Source organism: Colletes latitarsis, unplaced genomic scaffold, assembly GCF_051014445.1.
Source record: "Colletes latitarsis isolate SP2378_abdomen unplaced genomic scaffold, iyColLati1 scaffold0023, whole genome shotgun sequence".
In the NCBI taxonomy this organism is placed as follows: Eukaryota; Metazoa; Arthropoda; class Insecta; order Hymenoptera; family Colletidae; genus Colletes; species Colletes latitarsis.
Window position 1 is genome coordinate 3,013,735 of NW_027488373.1, and position 10,687 is coordinate 3,024,421.

Genomic DNA, 10,687 nt, shown 5'->3' on the forward strand with positions numbered 1-10,687 from the left:
TACGTGATTCAAACACGAAAAAAACCCAGGATCTGGCCAACAAGTATGCAAAGAAGGCAAAATCATGAGCCAGATGCGGGCATGACCCAGACCTAACCCAGACCTAACCGGTGTTATCCTCTAAAATATTGGTCGAAACCAGGTTTAATTGACTGCTTCAGTGTGTTACCACATTATTACGTGATTCAAACACGAAAAAAACCCAGGATCTGGCCAACAAGTATGCGAAGAATGCAAAATCATTAGCCAGATGGGGGCATATCCCAGACCTAACCCAGACCTAACCGGTGTTATCCTCTAAAATGTTGATCGAAACCAGGTTTAATTGACTGCTTCAGTGTGTTACCACATTACTACGTGATTCAAACACGAAAAAAACCCAGGATCTGGCCAACAAGTATGCGAAGAAGTCAAAATCATGAGCCAGATGCAGGCATAACCCAGACGAAACCCAGACCTAACCGGTGTTATCGGCTAAAATACTGTCCGAATCCAGGTTTCATGGACTGTTTCTGTGTGGTACTACATTACTACGTGATTCAAACCCGAAAAAAACCCAGGATCTAGCCAACAAGTTTGCGAAAAAGGCAAATCATGAGCCAGATGCGGGCATAACCCAGACATAACCCAGACCTAACCGCTGTTATCCTCCAAAATATTGATCGAAACCAGGTTTAATTGACTGCTTCAATGTGTTACCACATTATTACGTGATTCAAACACCAAAAAAACCCAGGATCTGGCCAACAAGTATGCGAAGAAGGCAAAATCATGAGCCAGATGCGGGGATAACCCAGACGAAACCCAGACCTAACCGGTGTTATCCTCTAAAATATTGATCGAAAGCAGGTTTAATTGACTGCTTCAGTGTGTTACCACATTATTACGTGATTCAAACACGAAAAAAACCCAGGATCTGGCCAACAAGTATGCGAAGAAGACAAAATCATGAGCCAGATGCGGGCATAACCCAGACGAAACCCAGACCTAATCGGTGTTATCGGCTAAAATACTGTCCGAATCCAGGTTTAATGGACTGTTTCTGTGTGGTACTACATTACTACGTGATTCAAACACGAAAAAAACCCAGGATCTGGCCAACAAGTATGCGAAGAAGGCAAAATCATGAGCCAGATGCGGGCATAACCCAGACCTAACCCAGACCTAACCGGTGTTGTCCTCTAAAATATTGATCGAAACCAGGTTTAATTGACTGCTTCAGTGTGTTACCACATTACTACGTGATTCAAACGCGGAAAAAACCCAGGATCTAGCCAACAAGTTTGCGAAAAAGGCAAATCATGAGCCAGATGCGGGCATAACCCAGACATAACCCAGACCTAACCGCTGTTATCCTCCAAAATATTGATCGAAACCAGGTTTAATTGACTGCTTCAATGTGTTACCACATTATTACGTGATTCAAACACGAAAAAAACCCAGGATCTGGCCAACAAGTATGCGAAGAAGACAAAATCATGAGCCAGATGCGGGCATAACCCAGACGAAACCCAGACCTAATCGGTGTTATCGGCTAAAATACTGTCCGAATCCAGGTTTAATGGACTGTTTCTGTGTGGTACTACATTACTACGTGATTCAAACACGAAAAAAACCCAGGATCTGGCCAACAAGTATGCGAAGAAGGCAAAATCATGAGCCAGATGCGGGCATAACCCAGACCTAACCCAGACCTAACCGGTGTTGTCCTCTAAAATATTGATCGAAACCAGGTTTAATTGACTGCTTCAGTGTGTTACCACATTATTACGTGATTCAAACACCAAAAAAACCCAGGATCAGGCCAACAAGTATGCGAAGAAGGCAAAATCATGAGCCAGATGCGGGCATAACCCAGACGAAACCCAGACCTAACCGGTGTTATCGGCTAAAATACTGTCCGAATCCAGGTTTAGTGGACAGTTTCTGTGTGGTACTACATTACTACGTGATTCAAACGCGGAAAAAACCCAGGATCTGGCCAACAAGTATGCGAAGAAGGCAAAATCATGAGCCAGATACGGGCACATCCCAGACCTAACCCAGACCTAACCGGTGCTATCTTCTAAAATATTGATCGAAAGCAGGTTTAATTGACTGCTTCAGTGTGTTACCACATTATTACGTGATTCAAACACGAAAAAAACCCAGGATCTGGCCAACAAGTATGCGAAGAAGGCAAAATCATGAGCCAGATGCGGGCATAACCCAGACGAAACCCAGACCTAACCGGTGTTATCGGCTAAAATACTGTCCGAATCCAGGTTTAATGGACAGTTTCTGTGTGGTACTACATTACTACGTGATTCAAACCCGAAAAAAACCCAGGATCTAGCCAACAAGTTTGCGAAAAAGGCAAATCATGAGCCAGATGCGGGCATAACCCAGACATAACCCAGACCTAACCGCTGTTATCCTCCAAAATATTGATCGAAACCAGGTTTAATTGACTGCTTCAATGTGTTACCACATTATTACGTGATTCAAACACCAAAAAAACCCAGGATCTGGCCAACAAGTATGCGAAGAAGGCAAAATCATGAGCCAGATGCGGGGATAACCCAGACGAAACCCAGACCTAACCGGTGTTATCCTCTAAAATATTGATCGAAAGCAGGTTTAATTGACTGCTTCAGTGTGTTACCACATTACTACGTGATTCAAACACGAAAAAAACCCAGGATCTGGCCAACAAGTATGCGAAGAAGGCAAAATCATGAGCCAGATGCGGGCATAACCCAGACCTAACCCAGACCTAACCGGTGTTGTCCTCTAAAATATTGATCGAAACCAGGTTTAATTGACTGCTTCAGTGTGTTACCACATTACTACGTGATTCAAACGCGGAAAAAACCCAGGATCTAGCCAACAAGTTTGCGAAAAATGCAAATCATGAGCCAGATGCGGGCATAACCCAGACATAACCCAGACCTAACCGCTGTTATCCTCCAAAATATTGATCGAAACCAGGTTTAATTGACTGCTTCAATGTGTTACCACATTATTACGTGATTCAAACACCAAAAAAACCCAGGATCTGGCCAACAAGTATGCGAAGAAGGCAAAATCATGAGCCAGATGCGGGCATAACCCAGACGAAACCCAGACCTAACCGGTGTTATCGGCTAAAATACTGTCCGAATCCAGGTTTAATGGACTGTTTCTGTGTGGTACTACATTACTACGTGATTCAAACACGAAAAAAACCCAGGATCTGGCCAACAAGTATGCGAAGAAGGCGAAATCATGAGCCAGATGCGGGCATAACCCAGACCTAACCTAGACCTAACCGGTGTTGCCCTCTAAAATATTGATCGAAACCAGGTTTAATTGACTGTTTCAGTGTGTTACCACATTACTACGTGATTCAAACGCGGAAAAAACCCAGGATCTGGCCAACAAGTATGCGAAGAAGGCAAAATGATGAGCCAGATGCGGGCATATCTCAGGCCTAACCCAGACCTAACCGGTGTTATCCTCTAAAATATTGATCGAAACCAGGTTTAATTGACTGCTTCAGTGTGTTACCACATTATTACGTGATTCAAACACGAAAAAAACCCAGGATCTGGCCAACAAGTATGCGATGAAGGCAAAATCATGAGCCAGATGCGGGCATAACCCAGACGAAACCCAGACCTAACCGGTGTTATCGGCTAAAATACTGTCCGAATCCAGGTTTAATGGGCTGTTTCTGTGTGGTACTACATTACTACGTGATTCAAACACGAAAAAAACCCAGGATCTGGCCAACAAGTATGCGAAGGAGGCAAAATCATGAGCCAGATGCGGGCATAACCCAGACCTAACCCAGACCTAACCGGTGTTGTCCTCTAAAATATTGATCGAAACCAGGTTTAATTGACTGCTTCAGTGTGTTACCACATTACTACGTGATTCAAACGCGGAAAAAACCCACGATCTGGCCAACAAGTATGCGAAGAAGGCAAAACCATGGGCCAGATACGGGCATATCCCAGACCTAACCCAGACCTAACCGGTGCTATCCTCTAAAATATTGATCGAAAGCAGGTTTAATTGACTGCTTCAGTGTGTTACCACATTATTACGTGATTCAAACACGAAAAAATCCAGGATCTGGCCAACAAGTATGCGAAGAAGGCAAAATCATGAGCCAGATGCGGGCATAACCCAGACGAAACCCAGACCTAACCGGTGTTATCGGCTAAAATACTGTCCGAATCCAGGTTTAATGGACTGTCTCTGTGTGGTACTACATTACTACGTGATTCAAACACGAAAAAAACCCAGGATCTGGCCAACAAGTATGCGAAGAATGCAAAATCATTAGCCAGATGGGGGCATATCCCAGTCCTAACCCAGACCTAAACGGTGTTATCCTCTAAAACATTGATCGAAACCAGGTTTAATTGACTGCTTCAGTGTGTTACCACATTACTACGTGATTCAAACACGAAAAAAACCCAGGATCTGGCCAACAAGTATGCGAAGAAGGCAAAATCATGAGCCAGATACGGGCACATCCCAGACCTAACCCAGACCTAACCGGTGCTATCCTCTACAATATTGATCGAAAGCAGGTTTAATTGACTGCTTCAGTGTGTTACCACATTATTACGTGATTCAAACACGAAAAAAAACCCGGGATCTGGCCAACAAGTATGCGAAGAAGGCAAAATCATGAGCCAGATGCGGGCATAACCCAGACGAAACCCAGACCTAACCGGTGTTATCGGCTAAAATACTGTCCGAATCCAGGTTTAATGGACTGTTTCTGTGTGGTACTACATTACTACGTGATTCAAACGCGGAAAAAACCTAGGATCTGGCCAACAAGTATGCGAAGAAGGCAAAATCATGAGCCAGATACGGGCACATCCGAGACCTAACCCAGACCTAACCGGTGCTATCCTCTAAAATATTGATCGAAAGCAGGTTTAATTGACTGCTTCAGTGTGTTACCACATTATTACGTGATTCAAACACGAAAAAAACCCAGGATCTGGCCAACAAGTATGCGAAGAAGGCAAAATCTTGAGCCAGGTGCGGGCATAACCCAGACGAAACCCAGACCTAACCGGTGTTATCGGCTAAAATACTGTCCGAATCCAGGTTTAATGGACTGTTTCTGTGTGGTACTACATTACTACGTGATTCAAACACGAAAAAAACCCAGGATCTGGCCAACAAGTATGCTAAGAAGGCGAAATCATGAGCCAGATGCGGGCATAACCCAGACCTAACCCAGACCTAACCGGTGTTGTCCTCTAAAATATTGGTCGAAACCAGGTTTAATTGACTGCTTCAGTGTGTCACCGCATTACTACGTGATTCAAACACGAAAAAAACCCAGGATCTGGCCAACAAGTATGCGAAGAAGTCAAAATCATGAGCCAGATGCGGGCATAACCCAGACCTAACCCAGACCTAACCGGTGTTATCCTCTAAAATATTGGTCGAAACCAGGTTTAATTGACTGCTTCAGTGTGTTACCACATTACTACGTGATTCAAACACGAAAAAAACCCAGGTTCTGGCCAACAAGTATGCGAAGAATGCAAAATCATTAGCCAGATGGGGGCATATCCCAGACCTAACCCAGACCTAACCGGTGTTATCCTCTAAAACATTGATCGAAACCAGGTTTAATTGACTGCCTCAGTGTGTTACCACATTACTACGTGATTCAAACACGAAAAAAACCCAGGATCTGGCCAACAAGTATGCGAAGAAGGCAAAATCATGAGCCAGATACGGGCACATCCCAGACCTAACCCAGACCTAACCGGTGCTATCCTCTACAATATTGATCGAAAGCAGGTTTAATTGACTGCTTCAGTGTGTTACCACATTATTACGTGATTCAAACACGAAAAAAACCCGGGATCTGGCCAACAAGTATGCGAAGAAGGCAAAATCATGAGCCAGATGCGGGCATAACCCAGACGAAACCCAGACCTAACCGGTGTTATCGGCTAAAATACTGTCCAAATCCAGGTTTAATGGACTGTTTCTGTGTGGTACTACATTACTACGTGATTCAAACGCGGAAAAAACCTAGGATCTGGCCAACAAGTATGCGAAGAAGGCAAAATCATGAGCCAGATGCGGGCATATCCCAGACGAAACCCAGACCTAACCGGTGTTATCGGCTAAAATACTGTCCGAATCCAGGTTTAATGGACTGTTTCTGTGTGGTACTACATTACTACGTGATTCAAACAAGAAAAAAACCCAGGATCTGGCCAACAAGTATGCGAAGAAGGCAAAATCATGAGCCAGATGCGGGCACATCCCAGACCTAACCCAGACCTAACCGGTGTTATCCTCTAAAATATTGATCGAAACCAGGTTTAATTGACAGCTTCAGTGTGTTACCACATTATTACGTGATTCAAACACGAAAAAAACCCAGGATCTGGCCAACAAGTATGCGAAGAAGGCAAAATCATGAGCCAGATGCGGGCACATCCCAGACCTAACCCAGACCTAACCGGTGCTATCCTCTACAATATTGATCGAAAGCAGGTATAATTGACTGCTTCAGTGTGTTAGCACATTATTACGTGCTTCAAACACGAAAAAAACCCGGGATCTGGCCAAAAAGTATGCGAAGAAGGCAAAATCATGTGCCAGATGCGGGCATAACCCAGGCGAAACCCAGACCTAACCGGTGTTATCGGCTAAAATACTGTCCGAATCCAGGTTTAATGGACTGTTTCTGTGTGGTACTACATTACCACGTGATTCAAACACGAAAAAAACCCAGGATCTGGCCAACAAGTATGCGAAGAAGGCAAAATCATGAGCCAGATGCGGGCATAACCCAGACCTAACCCAGACCTAACCGGTGTTGTCCTCTAAAATATTGATCGAAACCACGTTTAATTGACTGCTTCAGTGTGTTAGCACATTACTACGTGATTCAAAGACGAAAAACCCCAGGATCTAGCCAACAAGTTTGCGAAAAGGACGAAAGTATAAGCCAGATGCGCGCATATCCCAGACCTAACCCTGACCTAACCGGTGTTATCCTTTAAAATATTGGTCGAAACCAGGTTTAATTGACTGCTTCAGTGTGTTACCACATAACTACGTGATTCAAATACGAAAAAAACCCAGGATCTGGCCAACATGTATGCGAAGAAGGCAAAACCATGAGCCAGATGCGGGCATAACCCAGACGAAACCCAGACCTAACCGGTGTTATCGGCTAAAATACTGTCCGAATCCAGGTTTAATGGACTGTTTCTGTGTGGTACTACATTACTACGTGATTCAAACCCGAAAAAAACTCAGGATCTAGCCAACAAGTTTGCGAAGAAGGCAAAATCATGAGCCAGATGCGGGCACATCCCAGACCTAACCCAGACCTAACCGGTGTTATCCTCTAAAATATTGATCGAAACCAGGTTTAATTGACAGCTTCAGTGTGTTACCACATTATTACGGTATTCAAACACGAAAAAAACCCAGGATCTGGCCAACTAGTATGCGAAGAAGGCAAAATCATGAGCCAGATGCGGGCATATCCCAGACGAAACCCAGACCTAACCGGTGTTATCGGCTAAAATACTGTCCGAATCCAGGTTTAATGGACTGTTTCTGTGTGGTACTACATTACTACGTGATTCAAACAAGAAAAAAACCCAGGATCTGGCCAACAAGTATGCGAAGAAGGCAAAATCATGAGACAGATTCGGGCACATCCCAAACCTAACCCAGACCTAACCGGTGTTATCCTCTAACATACTGTCCGAATCCAGGTTTAATGGACTGTTTCTGTGTCGTACCACATTACTACGTGATTCAAACCCGAAAAAAACCCAGGATCTAGCCAACAAGTTTGGGAAAGTGGCGAAAGTATAAGCCAGATGCGCGCATAACCCAGACCTAACCCAGACCTAACCGGTGTTATCGGCTAAAATATTGATCGAAACCAGGTTAAATTGAATGCTTCAGTGTGTTACCACATTACTACGTGATTCAAACCCGAAAAAAACCCAGGATCTCTCCAACAAGTTTGCGAAAAAGGCGAAAGTATAGGCCAGATGCGCGCATATCCCAGACCTAACCCAGACCTAACAGGTGTTATCCTCTAAAATATTGATCGAAACCAGGTTTAATTGACTGCTTCAGTGTGTTACCACATTACTACGTGATTCAAACACGAAAAAGACCCAGGATCTGGCCAACAAGTATGCGAAGAAGGCAAAATCATGAGCCAGATGCGGGCATAACCCAGACCTAACCCAGACCTAACCGGTGTTATCCTCTAAAATATTGATCGAAACCAGGTTTAATTGACTGCTTCAGTGTGTTACCACATTACTACGTGATTCAAACACGAAAAAGACCCAGGATCTGGCCAACAAGTATGCGAAGAAGGCAAAATCATGAGCCAGATGCGGGCATAACCCAGACCTAACCCAGACCTAACCGGTGTTATCCTCTAAAATATTGGTCGAAACCAGGTTTAATTGACTGCTTCAGTGTGTTACCACATTACTACGTGATTCAAACACGAAAAAGACCCAGGATCTGGCCAACAAGTATGCGAAGAAGGCAAAATCATGAGCCAGATGCGGGCATAACCCAGACCTAACCCAGACCTAACCGGTGTTATCCTCTAAAACATTGGTCGAAACCAGGTTTAATTGACTGCTTCAGTGTGTTACCACATTACTACGTGATTCAAACACGAAAAAAACCCAGGATCTGGCCAACAAGTATGCGAAGAAGGCAAAATCATGAGCCAGATGCGGGCATAACCCAGACCTAACCCAGACCTAACCGGTGTTATCCTCTAAAATATTGGTCGAAACCAGGTTTAATTGACTGCTTCAGTGTGTTACCACATTACTACGTGATTCAAACACGAAAAAAACCCAGGTTCTGGCCAACAAGTATCCGAAGAATGCGAAATCATTAGCCAGATGGGGGCATATCCCAGACCTAACCCAGACCTAACCGGTGTTATCCTCTAAAACATTGATCGAAACCAGGTTTAATTGACTGCTTCAGTGTGTTGCCACATTACTACGTGATTCAAACACGAAAAAAACCCAGGATCTGGCCAACAAGTATGCGAAGAAGGCAAAATCATGAGCCAGATACGGGCACATCACAGTCCTAACCCAGACCTAACCGGTGCTATCCTCTAAAATATTGATCGAAAGCAGGTTTAATTGACTGCTTCAGTGTGTTACCACATTATTACGTGATTCAAACACGAAAAAAACCCGGGATCTGGCCAAAAAGTATGCGAAGAAGGCAAAATCATGAGCCAGATGCGGGCATAACCCAGACGAAACCCAGACCTAACCGGTGTTATCGGCTAAAATACTGTCCGAATCCAGGTTTAATGGACTGTTTCTGTGTGTTACCACATTACTACGTGATTCAAACCCGAAAAAAACCCAGGATCTCTCCAACAAGTTTGCGAAAAAGGCGAAAGTATAGGCCAGATGCGCGCATATCCCAGACCTAACCCAGACCTAACAGGTGTTATCCTCTAAAATATTGATCGAAACCAGGTTTAATTGACTGCTTCAGTGTGTTACCACATTACTACGTGATTCAAACACGAAAAAGACCCAGGATCTGGCCAACAAGTATGCGAAGAAGGCAAAATCATGAGCCAGATGCGGGCATAACCCAGACCTAACCCAGACCTAACCGGTGTTATCCTCTAAAATATTGATCGAAACCAGGTTTAATTGACTGCTTCAGTGTGTTACCACATTACTACGTGATTCAAACACGAAAAAGACCCAGGATCTGGCCAACAAGTATGCGAAGAAGGCAAAATCATGAGCCAGATGCGGGCATAACCCAGACCTAACCCAGACCTAACCGGTGTTATCCTCCAAAATATTGATCGAAACCAGGGTTAATTGACTGCTTCAGTGTGTTACCACATTACTACGTGATTCAAAGACGAAAAAACCCAGGATCTAGCCAATGAGTTTGCGAAAAGGGCGAAAGTATAGCCAGATGCGCGCATATCCCAGACCTAACCCAGACCTAACCGGTGTTATCCTCTAAAATATTGGTCGAAACCAGGTTTAGTCGACTGCTTCAGTGTGTTACCACATTACTATGTGATACAAATACGAAAAAACCCAGGATCTAGCCAACAAGTTTGCGAAAAGCGCGAAAGTATAAGCCAGATGCGCGCATATCCCAGACCTAACCCAGACCTAACCGGTGTTATCCTCTAAAATATTGATCGAAACCAGGTTTAATTGACTGCTTCAGTGTGTTACCACATTACTACGTATTTCAAACACGAAAAAAAGCCAGGATCTGGCAAATAAGTTTGCGAAAAGGGCGAACGTATAAGCCAGATGCGGGCATAACCCAGACCTAACCCAGACCTAACTGGTGATGTCCTCAAAAATATTGATCGAAACCAGGTTTAATTGACTGCTTCAGTGTGTTACCACATTACTACGTGATTCAAACACGGAAAAAACCCAGGATCTGGCCAACGAGTATGCGAAGAAGGCAAAATCATTAGCCAGACGCGGGCATAACCCAGACCTAACCCAGACCTAACCGGTGTTACCCTGCAAAATATTGATCGAAACCAGGGTTAATTGACTGCTACAGTGTGTTAGCACATTACTACGTGATTCAAAGACGAAAAAACCCAGGATCTAGCCAACAAGTTTGCGAAAAGGGCGAAAGTATAAGCCAGATG